Raw genomic sequence first — 25,171 nt, forward strand, 5'->3', positions numbered from 1 at the left:
AACGCTCTGCGAGGCTGTGTCCAGGCGGGGCTGTTTGCTTATTTGTGACTTTCCTGCTTTCCATCACCCTGTCAGCAGCCACCCTGCCCCCATCCTGACCCTGACACCCGGCTGGCCTGGCCTCAGTCATTGGCTTCAGAAGAAAACTGGTCCTTTGGAGGGGAAGGAAGGCAGGAGGGGCAGCAGGAGTGCACGTGTAGGGTCAGCAGTGAGTGTGTGTGTCAGAGGGCATTTGCACACAAACTGGTAGCATTGTGAGTGGCACAACATGTGAGTGAATGTGTGTGTACATGCATGTGTGTCACACCAGAGTAGATGAGGGCCTGGATGAAGCAGTGTGGACTCTAGGCCCAAATGGGCCGGGTTCAAATCCAACTCAGGCAAGTGACTTAGCCTCTTTGTGCCTCAGTTTCTACATCTCTTAAATGGGAAAAATAATATTATCTATCTTACACGATTGTGGTAAGGGCTGAAACAAATTCATGAATGAAAAGCACTTTATCAAATAATGCCAGTACACAGCGAGTGCCTAATAAGTGCTAGCAAGTATTATTCGTAAATACACCAGTATGTGTGTATGTGTGCGTGTGTGTGCACCAGTGTGTGTCGATGTGGGTTCTGAGTATGGAAATGTGAGCAGCTTTGTAGTGAATGGGCATGAGTGCTATTGAGGGCAGTGTCAGGATTCATGAAAAAGCAGCCATAACCAGTCAGGGGCTGGTCCCCTGGGTACCACTGCCCAGCCTGGCACCCAGCTCCAAAGAGCCCAGAACCAGCCTCCCATGGAGGCAAGCAAGGCCTTTGGCAGCTCCCTCCTCCACGGTCCCCTGCCCTGGGGAGCAGCCCCCACGCTGGCTGCCTTCTTCCTGCCTTGGGCTGCTCAAGCCTCCTGTGTCCTTCCATTTCCTCAGGCTGCAGGAGTGGGGATATTTTTTTTCTAACAGAGGCCACTGACCCCAAAAAGAAATCAAGCAAGGGTCAGCTATGAAATCAACTTAATCTGGGGGCTGTTTTTCCTTGAAAAATATCGAAGGATCTCATCTCTTCTGCTTTTTAAATCAAGAACGATAAGTGGCGCCAATTCTAAAAAGAAAAAAGTTCTCAGTTTTATATTATATGAAATTGCTTTATAAAGGGTAAAGCACTTTACAGATGTGAGGAATTCTTCTCTTTTAGAGGCACAGCACACCCCACCAGGGTGGGGGAGGAAATAATAAGAAGGGAAAGAGAGACAGAGAAGAAAACCCATGATCGTGGAGCTGAGAATTTCATCTGGAATGAGAACTTCAGATCCAGCCTTCAGCGTGGATCTGACCAGTGTTGGGCTAACCACAGCTCTCTGTTCTTGAACTGCTGTAACTCTCAACCCTTTAGAGGTTAAACTCTAGATGGAAACAGTGGGCTCTGGAATCATGCTGGCCTGGATTCAAATCCTGGCTCTGCTCACACCAACAGTGCCACCACATTAAACATTATGTCCCTGGAATTGTGCAACCCAGGGACCTACTTACCAGGTTTGTGAGTTGGGGTGTAGTGGGATGAAGGGTGACCCCCAAAAGGATATGTCTATGTCTTTTCTGAGCACCTGTAAGTATTCCCTTATATGGCAAAAGATGTGACGAAGTTAAGGATCTTGAAAAGAGGAGCTTATCCTGTATTATCCAGGTGGGCCCTAAATTCAATGCCAAATGTCCTTATGAGAGAGAGGCAGAGGGAGATTCAAGACAGACACGAAGAGGTGATGTGAAGACGGAGGCTGAGATTTGGAGGGGGAATAGTGATAGTTCTTTCCTCCTAGAATTATTTTTTTTTGAGGATTGAATAATGAAATGAACATATAGCTAGCTATGGAACTTGGGGATCCTGCTGTAGGATTTGGGGTGGCAATATTAACCTCTCAGCTGTGCCCCAGGAGGCTTAGAGTGAACAAGATACAGGATCAGCATCACAATGAGAATTCTGAGCTTTATGTCTGACTTGGAGGCCTCAAAGTCTGGTCCTCTGCCATCCCCACCTCCTGACTCCTGGCAACAGTCTAGAGCTACCCGGTTTCCTTGTCTGTAACTGTCCACCAATATCTATTTTCCCTCTTCTTCCTTTCAGGAGCAGCAACTGTTGAGTGTCATCTGGACACACAGCTCTCCAGCTAGAAGCTTCATTTCCCAGACTCCCTTGCAGCAAAGCCTGACCCTGTATGTTCCAGCCAATGGGAAGTAACAGGAAGTGATGTGTCCTCAGAAGGATGCTGTTTGCCCCTCCTCCTTCTCTCCATCTTGAAATCTACAAGGTAGATTGGTGGAGTCCCTTTCACAGCCAGGCAGATGAGGACAACTTTTAGAGATATGCTATCTGACACTGGAGCCATGAGCCACATGAGCCTAAATTAATGTAATTAATTAAAATGAAATAAAATTTAAAACTCAGTTCCTCAGTCACTCTAACCACATTTCAGGTGTTCAAATAGACACATGTGGGCAGTGGCTATGATACTGGACAGCACAGGTAGAGAATAACTCCAACATCACCAAAAATTCTATTGGACAGTGCTGTCATGGGGATGTAGAGCAACAAGACAGAAGGAACCTGGGTCATTGGACAACTTTGAGGAGCAGAGTCACGCTGCAGCCTCCCTTGCTCCAACTGCCTAGAAACAAATCCTCTATCTGTCAATACAGCCAAACCCATATCCTAATTCATACTTTAAAAAAAATCACCCTCTTTTCCATTTAAGTTAGCAGAGGTCGTTTCTGTTGCTTGCAACTAAGAATGCTGTTACCAAAATGAGTAAAATAAGAAATGTAAAAGAGGGGTTGTCGATGTGGTCTGGGGGAGCAGCAAGGGCTTTCTTGAGAAAGTGCTGTTTACATGGAGACCCTGGCCGCTTGTTCTGTCCACAGCATTGGGACCAGGTTGAGCTCTCTGAGTCATGCAGTGCCTGAGCCAAAAACAGTATGAGCCCCACAGATGCACCTAGGTTTATTCACCCACAGGAAGTGCCTGATCCCAATTCTGACGCAGCAAATGGACAAGATGAGCCATATCACATGAGCCAGCAAGGACATGTCAGAGACCACCAGGGTGGCTCAGGAGCCAACTCTAGTGTTCCCACTGGGCAAAGATGGGACAAGTAAGGCATCAATAACAAAACAAACTTCAATGGATCGAAATTCGCCAAACATGTTTAAATCTATGGGTTCACAATGATACTAAAAGCAAATAAACAAAGAAACTCAAGAGGATGATAGGAAACTAACTTATTCTTTTAAAGGCTGGTAGGTAAAAGGACAAATCCAGCTATATTCTACCTTTCCTATATGAACTCTACCACCGGGAAACCAAACAGTAGAGGAGGAGAAGTTTCTCTTTGCTAACAAATGCAGAAGGAATAATGATAGTTTTTGCAGCCTCCTATGAATTTATGGATCTAGACATTGAGTATCACAAATAGAAGGACAACAAGACACTATGTGTCTCCTGATGAGATAATACACCACCACCACTGACACAGCCTTGCCAAAAACAGAAATTAAAAAAAAAAAAAAGAAAAACTGAATCTGATCAAACCTTGAGACCCGACTTTCAGTTTACAGGAAATTCAGAGTCCAGAGGAGCTTGCTAAACATACAATTGGAAAATTCAGGCTGTGAGAAATTCTTTCGAACAACAATCCAGTTTCTTCAACAAACCAACTTAAAGAAAAAAAAAAAAAGAGGAGGAACTTATGGATTGAAAAAAGATTCAGAGATATATCAATTAACCACAATATGCAGGCTTATTTAGATCCTGACCCAGACAAACTAAAATTTTTTAAAATAAGACATCAATGGAGCATTTGGAAATTTGGATAATGACCAGATATTTGATGATCTTAAGGAATTACTATTAATTCTTTTAGGTATAATAATGTTATTTTCAGATGAAATCATGCGATGTGTAGGATTTCCTTCAATATAATCTGGAAAGGGCAGAAATGAATGGGGATATGAATGAAAAAAAATGGCCATGAGTTGATAATTGTTGAAGTTGGATGATGGGTACACAGGAGTTCATACTATTCTCTTTTTGGATATTTAAAATGTTCTATTTGACATTTTCTTAAAGAATCCTTTGGTATCTTCATCTGTTAGAAATTTTCTATAAGTATATTTAAAAAATAATAATTTGCTACACACAAAATCCCAGGGCATAAACCAAAACAACTGGACTGAGGCCGATTTTAGATTCTGCTGCCTTCTCCGCCCCACCCAGAGCCACCTCCCCTGCCACCAGTCAACCCACCAGTCCCAAGCCTGTGCCACAATGATTCTGTCTCAGGAACCTCAATAGCCTTCCCTGCCCCTGGGTCTTTTTGTTATTGTTTTAATAATTACTTTATTGAGATATAATTCACACATACCATGATTCACTCATTGAAAGTATTCAATTCAATGTTTTTTGGTAAATTCACAAAGATGTGCAACCATCACCAAGTCAGTTTCAGAACATTCAGAGCATTTCACATACACACTCTCAAAGTTCTTCAAGTCTTGGTCCTTTCGCTCCCAGAAGGTTTCTGCAACTTTCATGCCAGTTTTCCTGCCATGATACAAGTTCCCTGTATCATTTACCCTATCCCCCCCCACACACACACACAGAGTAAGTGCCACATCACTGGCCACCCCGCCACAGAATGATGGTCTTCCAAGCCCAGACTCAGCATGAGAAGAGACCTGGAGGCATGAAGCTGTGAGCACCTGGGCTCGACAGGAAACCTTAAGTCATTCAGAGGTGAAAGAGGGAGCAGGAGATGGAGAAATGCAGGCGGGGCTGAGGAGACTGGACCCGAGTGGGCCCCTGACACTGCAGGGGCTGCAGGTGCCCCTGCCCAGAAGGATGGGCACCTCCCCTTCTGCCCTCCTCCCAGGTGGGAAAGCCACCACCACCCCTTTCCTGTCCTCCTGCCCCACTCCTGAGGCCTGCAAATCACACGAGCCACTAAGCCCATCCAGTCACACCTTTCAAAGCAGTAGTTTCCTTTATTCGAAGACAAGAGATGTTTCCACTGTGGGCAAACAGGCCAGGAGCCCTTTTTCCTCCCCGTCCTCCCTTCCCAGGGAATCAATCTTCTTAAACTTTATCCTCCCAGAGACCATCTGGATGAAAACTGCTCAGGAAATTCAGTCGGGTACTAAGCCCAGTGCTCTCATCCATCTTGCCCTGTCAGAGCCCAGCACTTCGGCCTTAAAGAGTCCTTACAGCTGGGGCCGCCACAGGCCTCCTGGCCACAGGAGCAAGCCCTGCCTGCACTCAGAGCCACACCCTCCAGACATCTCAGGAACTGTAAACCACCTTGCAGTTTTCTCCAGCTCTCACCCTCCCTCTGGAGCTTTGGTCCCACTCTGCTGTGCCACCCAATTGCAATGTCCAGAGAAGTAAGCTGGTACAGTGGGAAGAATTCACAGAGGCTCAGGTCTGGAACCTTTCTCCACTGTGTGACCTTGGCCAAGTGACCTGACTTCTCTGAGTCTCAGTATCCCCATCCGTAAAGTTATGGTTAATAACGCTTACCTTGGGGAACTGTGGAAAGGATCTGGACTTTAAAATTACTTTCTTCCTTGTTTATTCTGCTCTGGCCTTCTTGCTTTTCCTCAAGCTCTCCAACCATCCTCCCACCTCAGGGCCTTTGCATTTGCTATTCCCCATGCCTGGAAACTCTCTCCCTGGATATCCATACACATGGCTCACTTCCTTCAGGTCTCAGCTTAAAATGTTACCCTCTCAGAGAGGCCTTCCTAGACCAGCATCTAAAACAGACACCACCGCCCACCACCCACCACTCACCACCACCACCACCACCCACCCACCGCCTCCTTTCCTATCTTTTACCCCTGCTTTAATTTTCTTCAAAGCTCTTAAGTTTGCCTAATACATTAGAGAGTAATGTGTTCACTGACTGCCTAGCCTCCCCACTGGAATGTAAGTTCAGTGAGGGCAGGGACCACGTCTGTATCCCCAGTTTTGGGACAGTGCCAGGCACATAGAAATCACTCAACAAATATTGAACCAATAGAAGAATAAATGGCTAATTGCATGAACCAATGCTCGTCACAAGTGTTCAGGAAATAGGAGTTATTGTTACTAATTTGGAGGTGCTAAGAGAGGGATAAAGGGGCCTGGACTTTTGGGAACAGGTGGGGCTAAAGAGAAGAAAGCTCAGATGGGACTCAAAGCTACCTGCAGGGCTTCCCAGGTGGCGCAGCGGTTAAGAATCCGCCTGCCAATGTAGGGGACACGGGTCTGATCCCTGGGCCGGGAAGATCCCACATGCTGCAAAGGAAACTAAGCCCATGCGCCACAACTAATGAGCCTGCGCTCTAGAGCCCGCGAGCCACAACTATTGAGCCCGTGTGCCACAACTACTGAAGCCTGCGTGCCTAGAGCCTGTGCTCCACAACAAGAGAAGCTGCCTCAATGAAACACCTGCGCACTGCAACAAAGAGTAGCCCCCACTCACTGCAGCTAGAGAAAGCCCATGCAGCAACAAAGACCCAACGCAGCCAATAAATAAATAAAATTAATTTTAAATTTTTTTTAATTATTATTTAAAAAAGTTTTTAAAAAAGTTGAATTTCTCATTGTTTACCATACAGCATTTTTATTTTTTATTTTTTGGCACATGGGCTTAGTTGCTCCGCAGCATGTGGGATCTTCCTGGAACAGGGATCGAACCCGTGTCCTCTTGCATTGGCAGGAGGATTCTTAACCACTGCGCCACCTAGGAAGCCCACTATACAGCATATTTAAAAGAAAAGAAAAGAAAAAAAAAAGCTACCTGCAGCCTCTCCAGAGGCCACACACCACAGACCATGACATCTGGCCAAGGCAGGGACTTGCCCTCAGAGAACTCCCCAGCCTGAGGGGCCCTTGAGCCCCACCAGTGATGGGCCTGGTACTGAGGATGGACAGACTCTCCCACCCACACCTAGTCAAGGTGTCCAGCTAGCCCCAGCAATGGGGTGGAGAGGAGGCTCTCTGTCCCCATAGGGAGCCCAAGCAGCAGAAGGAACTTGTCACCAGGACTGAGTTTGCGGTGGACACGCAAGCCAGGCAGGGAATAGGCCAGGCCCAGGCAGAGGAACCAGGGAAGAGGGTCATGAGTCTGTAGCCCTGAACTGTATGCCCAGCTTTCTGGAGTTTCCCAGTTCAGAATAGGCTGGGCCTCAGAGTCATGGAAGCAAATCTGTGAGGAAAGTCCAGCTCCATCCCTTTAACCGTGTGACCTCAGACAAATCACTTAACCTCTCTGAGCCTCAGTGTCCCCACCTGTCAGGTGGAAATATTAATATCCACCTCAAGATGATTATTAACAATAATAATAGTTACCATTTACCAGCACTTTGCTATGTGCTGGGGTGTTACATTATCTCCTTTGAGCCTCAAAACATTCCTTATGTTAGACATGTCTATTCCTACTTTACAAAGGGAGAAAAATGAAGTTCAGAGAGGGTAGTAACCAGCCCAAAGCCACATAGCTTGGAAGACTCAGAGCAAAACTGGACCTAAATCTGCTGGTTGTAAAGCCCTATTTTAACCACCATCTAAAGGATGCACTTAAGCCCTGAGCACCTGGCCAGGCACACACAGATTCCCGATCAATGTGAATTTTCTTCTCCCTCCTTAAGCTTCAGGTTTGGAGGTGGGTGAGCCCAGCTACAGGGGTGGAGGGGCAGGTAGCCAGGTGGTTCTTAGGCTGGACTGAAGCAGCACTAACAGCTCCCACCTCCCTCCTGGCCAAGCACAAGCAGCCTGGGCTGGCTTCCTGCTTCCAGTAGTTTGCAAGAAACCCCTTCTGAACACCTCCTCCCCAGCCCGGGCAGGCTGGGGTCATCCCTGCAGAGGAAGTTCAGCCAGGTCAGGCCTGCCTCTTTCCCACAGCCCCAGAGTCACCCTCCATGGCTTTTCCACTCACCTCTGGGCCGAGAATCCCCCAAGGCCCCCGCCCAGGGCTTGTGGGGTTACACTTCCATTGGCATTGCTCCCTTGATAGGGGACAGCCTAATTCACGTATGACCCACCCCAATACATCAGGGAGGGGTGGGGGGTGGGGACATTCATAAATCCATATCAAACAGTCCCCAAATTATGACAGATGACATGGCAGTCATAAAATTGCACAAGCAAAACTCACCAACTCATTAATTTCATGGCCGTAGAAAATAAACAGACACATTTTTTCGCGGCCCTAATAAATTTTTAAAAACTCAAAGAATGGTCCATCTGCTTCGAATAATTTTTAATTTCCTATTCTGTCTCATTCCCATTAGCTATTCCACTGAGATATTTGCTAAATTCTTTCATTTACCTCCTCCCATCTGTATTCAATTACCCTATTCCCAAATAGAGTGAGTTTTTGTTTCTCCTAAGCGCGGGACAAAATACCCCCGCCTGTACCTTAAAGCAAATGTTATGTGTGTTTTATTATCTGTTAGACCGTATGAGTCATTCTAACTCGATTGCCTGTGCAGAAAGGCTTGGAGAGCAATCTGATTTTGATGTTTTCTGGCTTGGGTGGAAAACACCTGCCCGATTCTCAAAGCTAATCTATTAACGTGGTAAATGCTGTAGCAGATGTTCCTGAGTGAGCAAGGGGCCGCGCTGGGCTGTGACCGGGCCCAGAGTGTCGGGCACACAGTGGAGATCAGAGGCCAGCAACACCACTGGGGGCCGAACTGTCACATTTTTTGGCCAGCCCCCAGGCTCTGGCTGCCTGATGATCTCCTACCGCCTCCCAGGGCTCTCAGCAGCCACTCGAGATGGAAGGACATTTCAAGGTCATCTGGTCCACCCCCACCAGACCCGTGTTTTTTTATAGAAGGAGGACTGAGGCCCAGAGAGGAGGTGTGATTGCCCAAAGTCACACAGCATACTGAAAAAGGAGAACATCCTTAGAGGCTCTAGTGGGTGCAGGGAGCTGAGACAGGAAGAGGAGGGGAATTCTGTGAGCATCTTTCCCACCGGTGCCTTCCACCTGGGGAAACAACATCACTTTGGTCTTTTCTGTCTATAAGTCTTTGCAAGTCATCTTTCCTCATCCTGCAGGAGCTGGGCCAGGACTGCAGCAACAGATGGGAAGACTAGGAAGTGAGCTGAGGGGCTAAAGCCTTGCTCAGGAGTGGGCTGGTTTCAACACAGTAATGCAGTAGAATCCGCAAAGCCCAAGGAGTGTGGATGTCCAGGCCAAGCTACAGATCTGGGGTCTCCAAAGCCTCACACAGCACAACCCAGGTAGCTACACTGTGGGTGCCCACATCCCTACAGCCCTCATTGTTTCCACACATGCTGGTGGCTTCTTACTATGGGTGCCTGCAACACTGCCTGAGAGCTTTCTCTGGCCTGAGATCACGTTCAGTAGGCCCTTGGGACAGGCCAGGGGTGCAGGGATTTGATACCTTCAGGAGTAGACTTAATGATAATGATTGAGAGTTAGTGTATATATACCCCAGCTTCCTCCCCTCTTGGATGAGACAATTCTGAAACAAATCTATACCAGTGATTCTCACCAGGTACAATTTTGCCCCCCTAGGGGACATTTGGAAACATCTGGAGACATTTTGGTTGGATGATTGCTACTGGCATCTAGTGGGTAGAGGCCAGGATGCTGCTAAGCATGCAACAATGCCCAGGACATCCCCCTACAACAAATAATTATTCAGCCCAAAATGTCAGTAGTGCTGAGGTTAAGAAACCCTGTTCCCTATCGTCTCACAGAGGTCCCCAGTGGGATTGAGCCCCAGATGCCCACAGCAATGACCTGCTCATTTAGGCACACTCTCCTGATTTCTCTCCCCTCCTTGGACCCCTTCCCACTCCCCTTCCAGAATTTCCTGAGACCACCTCCCACATAACTACTTTCATGTGAATGCTCACCTCAAGGTCTGCTTCTTGGGGGACCCAACGTAAGATCACCCATTACTACAGTCATGAGGACAACCTTGGCAAGGTCTTGAAGACTTGGGTTCCTACTTCAGTCATTTACACTCTTAGCACACACATTCAGTCTCAGGGATGCCCACACTGAGCGTGGCTTCTTGAGGACACAAACATGGGAGCACATCAGACCAGCTTGGTCAGGAAGGTCCTTTGGTCCTCCTCTTGTGGACCAGCTGATTGGAGATATGCTCACCTTGCAAAGAGATGTAAGACTTAAACACAGATTCAATGCAATCCCTGTCATAATCCCAGCTGACTTCTTTGTAAAACTGGCAGGCTGAATCTAAAATTTACATGGAATTACAAGGGACCAGGAATGACCAAAACAATCTTGAAAAAGAACAAAGTAGGAGGACTCACACTTCCTGATTTCAAAACTTGCTACAAAGCAACAGTAATCAAGACAGTGTGGTAATGGCACAAGGATAGATATATAGATCAATGAACTAAAATTTAAAGTACAGATATACCCATGTATCTATGGTCAACTGACTTTTGACAAGGGCGTAAAGTCCGTTCAATGAAGAAAGGATAGTCTTTTCAACAAATGATGCCAGGACAACTGGATATCCACATGCAGAAGAATGAAATTGAAACCTACCTCACACCATCTACAAAAATTAACTCAAAATGGACCAAAGACCTAACTGTAAGAGCTAAAACTATAAAACTCTTATAAGAAAACATAGGGGTAAATCTTCATGATCACGGATTTGGCAAAGTATTCTTAGATATGACCCCAAAAACATGAGCAAAAAAAGAAAAAGAAATCCATAAATTGAACTTAAAATTGAAAACTTTTGTTCTTCTATGCACACCAACAATAAAGTGAAAAGACAACCCACAGGATGGGAAAAAAATATTTTGAAATCATATATCTGGTAAGGGACTTACATTATTAGGTATCCATGAATTTAGAACTACTACTTTCTCCTGGTAAATTTAAATTTTATACATTGATCCTCTATATCTCTACTGATGTCTTTTTGCCTTAAAGTCTATTTTGTCTGATAGTAATATAATTATGCCAATTTTCTTTTGGTTAGTATTTTTCTGATATTTTTCACTGTTTTACTTACAATTTTTTATCTGTTTTAGACGTGTCTCATGTAAGCAGCATGTGGCTATTCTGTTTTTCAATCCAATCTAAGAGTATATGAATTTTAACTGGAGAGTTCAGTCTATTTATATTCATAGACCTTAAAATATATTTGACTTTATTTCAATGATCTTGTTTTTTTTAATTTGTCCTGCTTCCTAAGGATTTATTTTCATCTTTGTTGCATTGTTTTGAACTGAGGTTTTTTACTCATTCCATTTCTCCCCCTTCTACTGTGTAGAGGATAGCATTCTATTATTTTTTTATTGCTGACTCAGCATTTTAAAATTATTACCTAATTTAACTTAGTCTAAAGTTAATATCTTACCCTTCTCCTGAACAATGCAAAGTGCTTTGAAAGCTTTAATTCCATTTATTATACTTAAGGTCCAGGCTTTAGCTCCATCTCCTGTTTAACCCCATGGAAGAGACATTGTTTTGGAGAGTCATTGCGTTTGTTTAGATTTACCCATATTTTTATTATTTTCTCAATTGATCATTACTTCTGATATCTGAGACTTTTTTCCTCAGATCATTTTTCTTCTCAAGTTCATCCTTGAGAAACTCCTTGAATGGGGGTCTGTTGTTTATAAATTCTCTCAGTTTTAGTGAATGGGCATACCTTATATTGAACTTCACTTTGCTGTTTTTCATTACTGTGCTTTTTACAAATTGAAGGTTTGTGGCAACTCTGCATCAAACAAGCCTGTCAGTACCATTTTTTCCAACAGCATTTGCTCACTTCGTCTCTCTGTGTCACATTTTGGTAATTCTCACAATATTTTAAAACTTTGTCACTATTATTATATTTGCTATGGTGATCTGTGATCAGTGATCTTTGATGTTCCTACTACAACTCATTGAAGGTTCAGAAGATGGTTAGGATTTTTTAGCAATAAATATTTTTTAATTAAGGTATGTATTTTTTGATATAATGCTATTGCACACTTAACAGACTATAGTATACTGTAAACATAACTTTTTTTTTTTGGCCACGCCGCACGGCTTGTGGGACCTTAGTTCCCCGACCAGGGATTGAACCCGGGTCCTCAGCAGTGAAAGCGCCAAGTCCTAACTACTAGGCACCCGGGGAATTCCCAAAATATAACTTTTATATCCACTGGGAAACAAAAAACTTTGATGACCTGCTTTATTGTGATATTCGTTTTACTGTAGTGGTTTGGAACCGAACCTGCAACACCTCCAAGGTATGCCTGTAAGTGAAAATATCCTTATTTCTACCTTTACTCTTATGTTTTGCATTTTTATTGAGATATGATTCACATACTATAAAATTCACTCTTTGAAAGTATACAGTTCAGTGGTTTTAGTGTACTTATAAGATTTAACAAACATTACCACTATCTAATTCCAGAACTTATTGTCACCCAAAAAGAAATCTCATGCCCATTAGCTGTCACTCCACATCCCCTCTCCAGCCTCTGGCAACCATGAATCTACCTTCTGTCTTTATCGATCTCCCTATTCTGCATGTTTTATATAAATGAAATCATACAATTTGTGACCTTTTGTGTCTGGCTTCTTTTGCTTAGCATAATATTTTCAAGGTTCATCCATATTGTTGCATGGATCAGAATTTCATTCCTTTTTATGGCAAGTAATACTCTACTGTATGGATATACAATATTTTGTTTACCCATTCATAAGCTGGTGGACATTTAGTTTGCTATTATAAATAATGCTGCAGTGAACATGTGTACAAGTTTTTGTATGGACACGCTTTCAATTCTCTTAGGTACATACCTAGGATCTACATTTATTCTTAAAAGATAAATTATCTTTTAAGAAACTATTTCAGTCTTATTGGGGACTGGTAGTCCCTAGTTGGTGTGAATTTTAAAAGTACTTTAAGGTCATTATTATTTTGTCTTTCATTGTTACTATTGATACTTTTATAACTAATCACCATTAGTCTAGTTTCTTCTAATTATAGAAGTTGTGAACAACAAAATCTTTTTCTGTTGGGCGTTTTTAAGATCTACTTGTCTTTGATACTCTTTAATTTGATTATGTTGTATCTGTGTATGGACTTCTTTTTATTTACACTGTTTGGGATTCACTGGGATTCCTGAATCTGAAGATTCATGTTTGTTAATAACCACAGAAATTTGAATATTACCTCTCTCCCATTATTCCTATAATCACTTTCCAAAAATATGATTAGACATATATTAGAGCTTTTCATTCCATCATCCATGTCTCTTAACCTCTTCTTCATATTTTCATTTTTCTTTCTGTACTGCCTTATGTATAATTTTTTCAAACCTATCTTCCAGTTTACTAATTCCCTCTCCAGTTGTGTCTGTTACATTTAACTGTTCCATTGAGTTTTAGGTTTCATATGTGATATATTTAAATTCCTAGAATCTCTGAATGGTTCTTTTTCAAATCTTCCTGGTCACGTTTATCATCCCTTGCTTCTTCCTTGTCTTTCTTGTGCCAAGAAGCTCGAGTTCTGGAAGCTGTAGGCTGCCCAACAAGGTAGAAGTCCTCAGGGTGTCCAGCAGTCTCTACTCCCCTGGACTGATGTTTCCAATTTGTTCCTGGCCTCTCATAATTCTCTTATTTTCTTATAGGCTCTTCCATGAACAGAAAAGAATTTCAAACTTCAAAAATATTTTTTTCTAACATCCTTAGCTGTTTTGTAGCTGATATATTTGTATACCTTTCATCATCATATAGGTTTTAAGTCTTCTTTTTCCTTTTCCAACATCCATGCTTTCAGAGACTATTAAGCACCTACTATGTGTGAAGAACTGTGCTGGGGATTCAGGAGAGAACAAGCCATAGCCTGTCCCTGCTCTCAGGGTTGCTTCCAGTCTATAGAGAAACCAGACACTTAACCAGGCAACTGTAGCCCACAGTTAATCAGTTCTCTGATAGAGTAGGTGTTAGTAAACAAGGCCATGCTGACATATACGGAGGCCAGGAACACTCTAATAATCACATTGATTCTCTTTAATTATTCAACATTTATTTAAGGGGGAGGAATAGAAAGCAAAACTCAAGCTTTTTTCCTACATTAGAAGGCATTAGGGAAGTTGTCTGTTATTATTCAAGCACAGGTTGTTGCTGGAACATCTGTCTTTTGTGGGGAGGATCCAGCTGCCACCCCAAGCTACTTAGAAAATCAGTTACCCCAGCCACATACAGTAGCCTCCTAGAGGGATGTTCTAGTAAACTACATTTCCATTGATGTTTTAGTTGCTTCCCTAGCCATCCCTTAATTCTCATGTTCTGAGTAACTACTGCTACGTAACGAATCACTTCAAAATAGTGGCTTAAAATAACTATATGTCATGGGTTGAATTATGTCCCCCCCAAAAGATATATTAAAGTCCCAACCCTCAGTACTTCAGAATGTCATCTTATTAGAACATAAGGTCATTGCAGATGTAATCAGTCAAGATGAGGTAATACTGGGGACTTCCCTGGTGGTCCAATGGGTAAGACTCTGTGCTCCCAATTCAGGGGCCCGGGTTCAATCCCTGGTCAGGAAATTAGACCCTGCATGCCACAACTAAGATCCTGCATGCCGCAGCTAAGAAGTCCACATACCACAACTAAGACCTGGCACAGCCAAAATAAATAAATAATAAATACATAATTTTTTTTTAAAAAAAGATGAGGTAATACTGGAGTAGAGGGGCCCCTAATCAAATGTGATGGTGTCCTTTATAAGAGAGAAATTTGGACACACAGTGAGAACACAATGTGGAGATGGAGGCAGAGGCCAGAGTGATGCCTCTAAAGGCCAAAGAAAGCCAAGCATTGCCTACAACCACCAGAAGCTAAGAGAAAGGCAGGGAACAGATTCTCCCTCAGAGCCCTGAAAAGGAACAAGCCAACACCTTGATTTTGGGCTCTAGCCTCCAGAACTCTGAGAGGATAAATTTCTGTTGTTTTACCCAGTTTGTGGTTATTTGTTACCTAGGCAGTCCTAGGAAACTCATATGTGATCTTTTCTTCTGCTCATGAATCTGGAGGTTGCCTGCACTTGCAGGCAGCTCTCACTCTGGGTCTGTCATCCACTGCAGGTGTTTGGTGGCTGGGACTGGGGGTCATCTCAAAGTCTTCCTCACGCATATGTCTGACATCTGAGCAGGGGAGACTTGACTAGCTGGGGATGGATGAATTGGAGCCGCTCGGGCATCTCTCTCACTCTATGTGGTCCCTGCACACGGCAGCCTCCACAGAGATGGACTTCTTACAGAGCAGCTGACAGCTACCAGAACAAGCTCTCTAGAGAATCTGGGAGATGCTGTCTAGCCTTTTCTAACCAGCCTCAGAAGTCAGACAACATCGCTTCCATGACATTCTGTTCAAGGAGGCTCGCCCAGGTTCAGAGTGAGAGGACACAGACCCCACCTCCTGATGAGAGGAGTATCTGAGGATGCACAGACACATTTTTAAGTCAAGGTAATGGGTCAGTCAAGGGCACATCCGGCCTAGGGGAGACAGCACTGTCTGCCACCCTGAGCCCCTAGACATGAGGAGTTGGCCAGGTGAGCAGGGCGTGAGCCATGGAGAGGAGTCACCCCCGCCCGCCCCAGCCCTAAGCCCTCCAGCTGATGCTGGAGCACTGCCCCCTTCATCCTTCTTCACAGCCTCCAGGCCTGGCACAGCCCAGGGCTCACTCATTCAGCTGAGGCTCCCTCCACACCAGGCCCTAGAGAGCAGACTCTGCCCAGAGAGCACCCAAGTCAAAGGCGATCCCCGGGCTCCTCGAGGCCCACTACCCACAGGTGCTTTGTGTTCCTGACAGAGATCCTTCTTTTCATCCTTAGTCTGGGGCCATTTCTGTCCCTGCCTTCCCCACTAACCTGGGGCAGCCGGGAGGCCCCTCAGAGAGGGCTGTCCATACATACATCGACCCCCGAGGTTTGGGGGCTCAGGGTCTGGAACAGTGACTCTCCCCGCAGCTAACCCCAGCTGTGGCTCCCCAATTCCCTGCCCTCTGATGAGCATTTGAAAATCTTCCCCCCACCCCACCCTTTGGTCAGGAGACAAGTGCATTTCTGGTATTGCTGTTAGTCAAGGAGGCCACTTTCCTATCAAGAGAAATATCCAGCTTTCTGATCACTTGAAAGTACCTAATCTGGGACATAGACACACACACAAACGCTGCTCCCCTTTCTCCAAGAGGTCTCTGCTCTCCAGAAGAGGTGAAACAAAGGTTCACCGGAGGTCACATCACCCTCCCTCCAGCCCTGCCTCCACCCTCAGAGCAGCAACCAAAGCATCAGACCAGTCCACGCGGAGCAGAAGCGCCCATGGGCTGAGTGTCCGCTCCAGGTCAGCACTGAGCCATCCGTCCCTGCTGACCTCCCTGCAAGGGAGGGGTCCCAGTCCACTCCACCACACAGTGAAGAGGCTGAAGCTGGGCAGGTGGGAGGGGGATGGACCAGCTTGTGTCTGAGCTGAGGTATGTTGTCATGTTTGTCTCAATGTTTATCTCTACAACCTGTCGTTCTTCTCCCTTCCTCTCGCCCTCCTCCTCCTCAACTTCTGCTCCTCTCTCCCTTTCCTTCCATCCCTTTGTTTGTCTGTCTATTTCTGTTCTGAGCTATTTCTCTCTTTCACTGTAAACCCCCACACAAGAGTCTAGGGCTGGGGACTTCCCTGGTGGTGCAATGGTTAAGAATCCACCTGCCAATGTGGGGGACATGGGTTCAATCCCTGGACTAAACCCGTGTGCCACAGCTACTGAAGCCCGCACGCCTAGAGCCCATGTTCCACAACAAGAGAAGCCACTGATCTGAGAAGCCAGTGCACCACGACAAAGAGTAGCCCCCGCTGGCCGCAACTAGAAAAAGCCTACACACAGCAACAAAGACCAAATGCAGCCAAAAATAAATAAATACACGCACACGAAAAAAAAGTCTAGGGCTGTTTAGAGGTCAGAATCATCTCCAAAATGGGGCCAGCCTTCCCCTCATCCTTGGTACCAGAATCTGGCCACACTCATTTGGAAAGCTCCATGAAGGAATGGACAGTGGCTACCTGCCACTTCCTTCTACCCACTCACAAGGGACCTTTGCTGAGTCTCTAAGCTGAGACCTATGGTGGGATGGATAGGGAGAGAATGACCAAAGACTGAATGGCGAGGAACAGAGGTTATTCCCAGTGGTCAGACTATAGTAGGACACACACAACAGAGACAAAAATTAAATTTTCATCAGTAATCAAAATTTCTCCCAACCTGAAAGCTCCAGCCCAAAAGGATGCTGCCCTTTGCCAGCTGTGTGACCTTAGCTATGTCACTTAACCTCTCTGAGCCAATAATAATCCCTACTTTAAAAGATTGTTATTATAATTCACTGAGATAAAGACTGTTGATTTGTTTGGAATGCTTTGGGCTGCAAATAACAGAAAATTCAACCAGGACTTGCTTGAGCAATAAAGATAACTATTTCACATACTGAGATTCTAGATGTAGTTTTCAGGTTTTGTGCAATGATTCAGAAATGCCATTGAAAATCAGTTTCTTTCTATATTTCTGCTTCACTATCCTTAGCTTATTTTTTACATCTCATGCTGTTTCCTCATGATTGAAAGATAGCTGCTGCAACTCCAGACATCACATACCATATTCAAAAAAATATGAAGAAGGGAAGGGAAATATTAATAATGAGCATCCCTTCGGGTGATGGATTCAGGTGATCCAGGGATCCCACATGAGACAGTCTGCCCTGCAGCATGATCACCTAATATGAAACTCATTCTCATCTCAGATGTTTCTGCATTTTGAAAAAGCCTTCAAAGAAAAGTCCCCCATGGTAAGACTCAATGGTAGTCCCCAATAGTGGTCTTTTTGCACCACATCAGCTACAGTCCTTGGCTGCAGTCTGCCCAGGTCAGGGAAGGTAGGGTGAGCCAGCCTTCCAGGAACTACTTTCGTTTGCCCGAGGGCTCATCTCCAGCGAAGGGGCAGCTGGGAGTCATTAGCAGCAACTCTCCAGCAGCTGGGGAACGGGGAAACCAGCGGGTTAGAAGGAAAACAAGCAGGTCTCCTACCCAGAGCCCCAAGCCATGCCTGGCGTTCCCAGCCACAGGACACAGTGTGCAGGAGCAGAGGCCCGTCCCTGCCACAACCTCCGTTTCCCTGTTCATTTTCCCAGTTTATTTTCCTGGTATGCAGGACTGAGGGGTCCTTTCCAGCTCGGCATGTCCAAGCTTCTGTGATTCCACTTCCACCTCGCCCCAAAGTTCCAACCAGGCAGTCCCCTTCGGGTGATGGATTCAGGTGACCCACCTTGAGAGAGTCTGCCCTGCGGCGTGAGCACCTATTATGAAACTCATTCTCATCTCAGATGCTTCTGCATTTTGAAAAAAACCTTCAGAGAAAAGTCCCTGATGGTAGGACTCCATGCACATGTGGCGCTAGTTAGGAAAGGAGACGGCTTCCTGGCACCTCAGGTCGTATCACAGACCTTCAGAGCTGGAAGGGACCTGAGAGAGGCTCCTCCAACCCCAGCCACACAGATGGGGCAACTGCGGCCCAGGGTGGAGAAGTGATTTCCTCACCATCACACAGCAGAGCCAGCGCCAAGGATTCCTGAAACGGAGCCTCTCTTAGAGCTCTAGGAGGAGGGCTCAATCCAGGAAAGGCAGCTGTCTCAGGAGGGCTCCCCAGAAGCTGAGCCTGAGTCGGGGATCCCCATTCAGGCGATTCACCGGGGTGTGGGGAGGGGCCTGAGGAGAAGGGGAGTGAGGGAAGCAGGATAGGGAAGGGGGATACGCTAAGCCATAACGCGGTCTCGGCTGCGGTCAAGCCGCAGCCTGGTCCCACCAAGGATTCTGGACCCCTAATAGCATCACAGAGTTTGTCCTACCTTGAGGCTTGGGGTGGCCTTTTGCACCACATCAGCAGGTCATCGGCCGCCATCTGCCCAGGCTGGGGAAGGCAGGGTGGGCCGGCCTTCGGGGGGGGGGGGAAGCCTCTCATTTGCCCGAGGGCTCGTCTCCAGGGAAGGGGCAGCTGGGAGTCATTAGCAGCAACTCTCCAGCAGCTGGGGAACGGGGACACCAGCGGGTGAGATGGAAAACAAGCAGGTCTCCTCCCCAGAGCCCCAAGCCATGCCTGGCGTTCCCAGCCACAGGACACAGTGTGCAGGAGCTGAGGCCCGTCCCTGCCACACCTCAGTTTCCTGGTTCATAAAATGGGTGTGCAGGACCAAGGGGTCCTTTCCAGCCCTGCACGTCCAAGCTTCTGTGATTCCACTGCCACCTCGCCCCAAACTTCCAACCAGGTAGTCCCCCTGCCCCCAGACTCCCCACTCACCCAAGCAGCTGCAGAATCAGTGAGACCAAAATAGGGTCTCCACTCAATCAGGCCTGAACCCCATGAGGCGGGTAAAGGCAACAGTTTCTTGGCGTGTGTACGTCTCCAGCCTGCAGAGCAGGCCTGCGGAGTCAGTATTTCCTGAAATGTAAGTACCGAGACCACACTGGGTTGTCAGTAAGTTCATTATTCCAGTACGCAGACCTGAATTATTCAGTGCTCTTGAGGCCGCCTCAGGAACGTGCCCGAGCACAGTCGATGCGGCATTAGAGGGATGGATGGAGTCAGGCCCAGGGCATGGTTGGTGCTGGGGTGATGGATCTGGGCCCGGACAGGCTGCCAGGGCTCGCAGGCACAAGGGTGCCTGGCTGGCAGGACCCGGACGCTGAGTGTTCCTGGAGCCTGGGGAGGGGCTGTGCACATACCAACAGTCCTCCTCACCGCCTGGGAAATAGGCAGAGTATATCTTTCAAGCCCCATCTGCTCCAAAGGGCCCAGGGACAGAAGATCCAGGCTCCAGCTCTTCCTGGCTGTGTGACCTCCAGCAGGTCATTCACCTTTCTGAGCTTCCCTTTCTTCATCTGTAAAAAACAGTGATAACGTTGAATGTTTCCAGTGTCATTCACCCTTTTAAATTTAATGATAGAGCTGATTTTTCACTGGACATATAACCCTCCAGAATAAAGACTATTTCTAGGCTGAAGTGCCGTCATGTGACTAAGTGCTGATCAAATGGATGCAAGTAAAATATTCTGAAACTTTCAGGAAGTGTCCTTAAAGGAAGGAGGTTAGTTCTATTCTGTCCCTTCCTTTTTCCTGAAAACTGGGTTGAAGGTGTGATGGCTGGATCTCAAGCAGTCATCCTGTTGAGAAGGATGAGAAGATACCATATGATGAGGATGACAGCACAGCAGAGGAGAGGCCAGGGTCTCGGTTGACCCTGGAGCCTCCTTACCACCTCCAAGTTACATCTGTATAAAGTAGAAACCAACTTCTCTTTTGGATTTTTCTGTCTCTCACAGCCAAACCCAACCCTACCTTGTAGGGCAAGTCCAAGGGTGATATGAGATATTATAGAAAAAGCAGCCACCTCAATAGGTATTTCCTCTATACTTCAGTGATTAAGAACTATAAGCCCGAAACCATCGTTCCCAACTCTACCACTTATAAGCTGTGCAAATTTGGGAATGTTGCTTAAGCTCTCTGTGCGGCCATCTTCTCACCTGTAAATGGGGATAAAAATGATACCTTCCCCCTTATAAGGTCTGTGTGAGGATTAAGTGAGGTAATATGAAGTTAGAAGTGACTGACACACAGTAATTGCTATATAAGTATCAGCAGTTAGTATTTCATGTTTATAGATCTAGGGGGGATTCCCTATGTAACTCAGGGATCTGGGTCCTGTAACATCTCCCAAAAGTTCATCTTAGTCTGGATTTTCCTCTCAGGGTGGCTGTGCTCTCTGGGCAGCAATGCCAGAGATGTTCTGAGCTTCTACCACAACATGAACAGTTTTGCCTTGAGGTGGGCAGGAGAGCCTGGGCTCCTGGTTTGAAGCCCACAAGAGGGATTCCTCTTCGGAATCCAGATGAAGCTCTTACTCAGGAAGAAAGAAAGAGAAACAAAACCCGTAATCAGCTGTGTACTCTGGGCAGGTGTCTCTCCTCTCTGGGCCTCTGGGAGTGGATTCAACCAGAGGTTATAGCTCGTATGCCGGAAGCACAAATGCCAGTGTGGAATCTGAGGGAACCTCATGGAGTCTGAGGCAGCAGGGAGCAGCAGGGGCTGGGGCAGGGGCACGTGACCCGTGGGGGCTGGGGCCGGGCACCACGCAGCACCCGCCAAGCTGCCCTGCAGCAACATGGGCCCAGTGCCGTCATGTCTGCTGCTCTTCCAAAAGAAATGGAAATCAAATCTGAATTCTTTGTGACATTTTCGGATCGTTTAGTGTTGGCTCCATTCAAATACACAAAATACTGATCAAGGCAAACAAGATATGTCTCCAGGTCAGCTCAGGGGCCGCCAGACATAAACAAGCACTGAGAGGTCCCCCACGCAATGCAGTCAGAATCCTTGAGTCCCAGGCGCTACTTCCCAGTGTCTTCAGGAAAATGGGCATATGCTGAGTGTGGGGACAAAAGAAAGGGATTTCTTCTCCCCAGGGAGGTAGATGCCCTGGGCTGGACCCAGGGATGGGAGCCTGACCCCTTGCTCCCTCCCCGCCTGGATTCAGGATGGCAGTGAGGGTGGACAGAGGCAGGGGGTTGCCCCGTGACCTCAGGCGACACTGTGACTCCCAGAGCTTCAGGTTCCTCCTCTGAGAAGCAGACTGGGGAATCTCCAGCTCAGGCACGAGGCAGCAACGCTGGCCCACCTGCCCCTGCTAAGGCCCTGCCCTGTGGGGGTCTCTGCACGCACGGCTCTGGGGACACCCCGCGGCCCTTGAGGTCTGTGTGTGCACTGGACTGCTGACCCTAACTCTTCTCTCCCTGACCCACAGCAGGGCTACGCAGCCACACCCTCTGCCATGTGACCTCCCTGGGCCACCCCACGGACGGGGAAGAGTACACGCACTTGCCCCCTAAGTGGAGCTTGGCTGAGTGACTTGCTGGGACCCCTGGAACCTCAGCAGATCTGACTGAGGCAGAGGCTTTCAAAGCACGTGTGTGGTTGGCCTCTGGCACCTGTTCTGCCCACTGAGAAAGAGCATCCCCAGGTAGCTGCTGGCCTCAGAACAATCTGGACCCCAAACTCAAAGCAGAAGCAACCTAGCTGACCCACTGACCCAGAAGTGAGAAAAGCAGGTGGTTATTTTGGAAGCTGCTGAGACTTGGGGCTGCCACAAGGCATTGTTGCAGCAGAAACCTGACCCCTATGTTGGGGCTTCCCCGACCCAGACGCCAGCTCATTGCAAAGAAGCTCGCAGCCCATCTGGTCATCCACTGTCCCAGAAGCCCCTGCCCCTGGCCCTGAGGCAAACTGAGAGACTCCCCTTGGAGTGGGGAGACCCCAGGCTTTGGGCCATACTGACCTGGAGCCCACCCCACATCCTGGCTGCGAGACCCCAGATATCCCCTGTCTGCAGGGGGCAGGTGATCATGCCTGCCTCTAGGGACTGGAGAGCCTTGATGAGACTCCATGAGTCTGCAGCAGGGTGAGGGTGGGGTGCCTGGTACCGGCATTTGCACTTGTCGGGGGGGGGGGGGGATGGGGTATCTCCTGTGAGAAAACTCACCCCTGAGGAAAACGAGGCCTTACCTTTGGAGAGCATGATTTCCAGTTCAGTTGCAATCTGTCTCTCTAGCCTGAAAAAAAGCAAACAGGCTTATCTCAGCACCAACTCTCAACCACCCCTGGGCCCAGGCCACACCGCTAGAGTGCCTGTATCAGTTAGGAAGGCTTTGAATTTTAAATAAAAGAATATATAGCTAATCACTGCTTAAACACAAAGGACTCCATTTTCTCATGTAACAAGGAGGCTGGAGTTAAACAGTTGCTGGTGGTGGTTCAATGTCTAGATAATGTTTTCAAGGACCATTCACCACCCTCACTGTTTGGTTTTTTTATCCTTAACCTTGTTGCCTCATGGCCACAAGATGGCTGCTACAGTTCCAAATATTTGTTCTTTACACAACCCCACTTGGGGTAAGAAAAGGCTAAGCGAGAAGAGGGGATTTCCTATTATCAGGGAAGAAAAAGTCCTGAGAAGCACCCCTTTTTCCCTGGTAAGATATCCCTGGATATCTTGAAAAGGGGACAGGGGTGGGGATGGGGGGTGGGTTGTGACAGCCTGAGACTGATCACAGTCCATCCCCCCGGAACTGGGCACATTGTTGCTGAACAATATTGGGCTCCTATTGGCAAGGCAGAAGGAGGGGGCTGGCTCTGTGATAGAGGGTAACACTGTGTGCTGGAGGCAGGAGGATGGTCCCAGAGGGGAGCAGGTACCAGGCAGGACTCCTACCTGCAAATGGCAGAAGCGGCTTTGTGGCAAAAGCAGATTTCACTTTGCTACAAATAACAGAATCCACTTTGTTGCAAATAGCAAACTCTATTCTGTTGCAAACAGCTGACTCTGGGAAGGCCAGAGAATCAGGCTTGGATGCTACACAACCAGGAACTAAACAGCTAGACGCCCTGCTGAATCACAGCATGGGGCTGTTCTTGTTACAACCCCTCTGGGCAGAGGCTCTGCCCCAGACTCCCCAACAGGAACAGGCACCACTACCTCCGTCACGCTTGTTGTCATAGCATCACTCTCTCTCCAACCACAGATGCACAGGCCACATTCTCATGCCAGTCCTGTGCACCACATCTGATTGTGGGCACCAGGTCCCGTGCCTGCAGGGGTGGCTGGGATGTGTGTGTTTGTCTTCTTTGGGGAAAGGAAGGATTCACAACATAGGCCAGTGTCTCAAGGCACAGAGAGAAGAGCTGCAGGGGGATTTTCTTCGCTATTTCTCCAAAGGACCCCATGATGTCTTGACCATTTAACAACTCCTGAGGGTCAGCCGAGGTGTCTGGCAAAAGCAGTAACACTCAGGAGTGGCCGTGGTAGTGGCACCCCAGCCATCCATCAAGAAGAAAGGAAAAAAATAAAAATAAAAGAAGAAAGGAGCAGGTGACATCATGAAACACACACTTAAGTCATCCACTGGGGACTCCTAGAGACACCCAAATGCCAGGACCTGAACTGAACCAGAGAAATTGGACCACAGGTAAATAAATCTCTGGTGCATGGTGGAGGCCTCTCAAGAGAACTCCGTGAACTTCCAGAGGATAGAGCTCTGCACCTGTGCTCAGTGGTGAGATGACAAACTCTTATGTGAAGCTGAGATGGGGACAGGTTCACATTCTGGCTCTGCCATTTATATGTCACCTGACATCTGGGAACCTCAGTTTGCACATCTGGACAATGGGGACAATGCCTGTTACTTGAGAGGGTAGCTGTGAGAAACTCTCCCACCACCCATTCTGTCCATGCAGTAGCAGGGAATCCTCTGTATTTAAATACTGAACACCGCGGTTTGCAAGGAGGGGGGACGGGAACTAGGCATGGGTATTTTAATCCTTACAACCACTCTGAGAGGTTGGAGGTTGTGGCAGAATTTCATCACCCTCTCAGGATCAAACCACCAACGTCACTCTCTCAATCGTCCTCTTAGATGGCAAGGGAGACTTTGCAGATGGAACTAAGGTCACTAACCAGCTCACCTTGAAATGGGGAGATTATCCTGGATTAGCTGGGTGGGTCCCCTGGAATCATGTGAGCCCTGAAAAGTAGAAAAGGAAGGCAGAGTGATCTGAAGCACCAGAAGTATTCGAGGTGCCTTTGCTGGCCTTCTGCCTGGGGAGGCCCTGAGCAGAGGATCATCCAGGCCTGGCTGGACTCCTGACCTACAGAATCGCGAGATAAGAAACAGTGTTCTTACCATAATACCAAAAGAAACATGTACCATAATGTTTACTGCAGCACTATTTACAATAGCCAGAACACGGAAGCAACCTAAATACCCATCAACAAATGAATGGATAAAGAAGATGTGGCATATATATACAATGGAATATTACTCAGCTATAAAAAGGAATGAGATGGAGCTATATGTAATAAGGTGGACAGACCTTGAGTCTGTCATCCAGAGTGAAGTAAGTCAGAAAGAGAAAGACAAATATTGTATGCTAACTCATATATACAGAATCTAAAAATGGTACTGATGAACTCAGTGACAAGAATAAGGACGCAGATGCAGAGAATGGAATGGAGATCTCGAGGTTTGGGGGGCAGGGGGTGAAGGGGA

The 25,171-nt window shown here is 46.9% G+C and overlaps 1 long non-coding RNA gene across 4 annotated transcripts in view; it reads right to left on the minus strand.

The window, feature by feature from the left end:
* Positions 1 to 25,171, minus strand: part of LOC130853705 (uncharacterized) — an 87,049-nt gene that overhangs the window by 55,905 nt on the left and 5,973 nt on the right. For 3 of the 4 annotated variants that reach the window (XR_009053855.1, XR_009053858.1, XR_009053856.1), the window contains exons 4-7: positions 24,588 to 24,646; positions 22,632 to 22,678; positions 19,374 to 19,954; positions 18,925 to 19,101 (exon numbers count right to left, since the gene is read on the minus strand). This is a non-coding gene — a long non-coding RNA (uncharacterized LOC130853705). The remainder of the gene's footprint in view (positions 1 to 18,924; positions 19,102 to 19,373; positions 19,955 to 22,631; positions 22,679 to 24,587; positions 24,647 to 25,171) is intronic. The other variant, XR_009053857.1, reaches the window with a different exon arrangement.

This window comes from Hippopotamus amphibius, chromosome 5 (genome assembly GCF_030028045.1).
Source record: "Hippopotamus amphibius kiboko isolate mHipAmp2 chromosome 5, mHipAmp2.hap2, whole genome shotgun sequence".
Taxonomy (NCBI): Eukaryota; Metazoa; Chordata; class Mammalia; order Artiodactyla; family Hippopotamidae; genus Hippopotamus; species Hippopotamus amphibius.